The following is a 1,240-nucleotide window of genomic DNA, read 5'->3' as shown; positions in this document are numbered from 1 at the left end:
ACTCAAAACAATCCCATTTCGAACCCAATCCGTACTGTTTCCCAGTGGAAGGGGGTTTAAACCCCATTATCAATAGTTTGTCAATCTCTTGTACAATTTTTTCCAACAACGCAACGTTGCTTGTGAAACCCCAACAACTCAATCTGTGTTTTACGCATCAATTTCGTATATTGGCTTCATAGGTTTGCTGCATAAATCGCGTATCCAGCAGCAAAAATAAGTCGGAATGGCATTTGATAAGAAAGTATATGTTTTACATTAAAACTTACAACTCGTCAAAAGAAAAATTAAAACTTACAAACTAAGTTTTTTTTTTTCTTCCTGAAAACAAGATATCCATATATTTTTATACGTGTAATAAAAAAACTAGTCCTAAAAAAATAGATATTGCCTCGATAAGATATATATTTTTTAAAATGAATGTAAAAAAATTATAAGAAATAAAAAAGAAAAAAAAATTGATATTATTCTTACTATTTTTTATAGTATTGACTATAAAATCATAGAATATTTTTAAAATATAAAAATACATAGAAGATAATTATAATTTATAATAATTTAAGTATTTTTTTTATTTCTTTTGTCATGACATTATGCATTTTGTGAAAGTTTGTAATGAATGTGAATTAGTCCCTTAGTCCCTTAAGATATACATTAAATTATAAATTTAGTCCTCTTATTTGTCTCAAAATTTGATTTTGATCTCCTATAATTTAATTCATTAATTTAGTTCCTTAGTTTTTTATAATTCCGTTATTTCAATTTCTAATCTCAAAATTGGACGTTAATTGATTATCTTGACCGTCAAGTGTTGTGTTTTTATTGGACGTTGATTGTTACATGTCACGATTTTATTAGATGTTAATTTGATGCACTTAATTAACGTCAACCTCTAATAAAATTGTGACACATGACGATCAACGTCCCATAAAAGTGTAACATGTGACTATCAAGATAAACAATTAACTGTCAATGTCTACTTTTGGGTTTGAGAACTAAAATAACGAAATTGTAAAAAACTGAATAACTAAATTTGTAAATTAAATTATAAAGGGATGAAAATCAAATTTTGAGACAAATAAAATGATCAAATTTACGGTTTAGCCTAAGATATAAATATTCAAATTGATTTTTATCTTTTTCAATAATTTTTTTATATACACACAATCGTAAAATCAAATTCTATCAACATGTTTAAGGAATTTATCATCTACAACCTGGACTAGATCTTGTTGATCTT

The 1,240-nt window shown here is 25.9% G+C and overlaps 1 non-coding gene across 1 annotated transcript; it reads right to left on the bottom strand.

Annotated features, from left to right (window-relative positions):
* Positions 1–766: 766 nt before the first annotated feature.
* MIR4372B (microRNA MIR4372b) lies at positions 767–917 on the bottom strand. Its single transcript, NR_048833.1, has one exon. It is a non-coding gene; the product is annotated as a microRNA MIR4372b (primary transcript).
* Between the last annotated feature and the right edge of the window lie 323 nt (positions 918–1,240).

The sequence above is a fragment of the Glycine max genome, chromosome 18, assembly GCF_000004515.6.
Source record: "Glycine max cultivar Williams 82 chromosome 18, Glycine_max_v4.0, whole genome shotgun sequence".
Taxonomy (NCBI): Eukaryota; Viridiplantae; Streptophyta; class Magnoliopsida; order Fabales; family Fabaceae; genus Glycine; species Glycine max.
The sequence above is the reverse complement of the archived record's forward strand: the minus strand, read 5'-3'. Positions and strand labels throughout refer to the sequence as shown.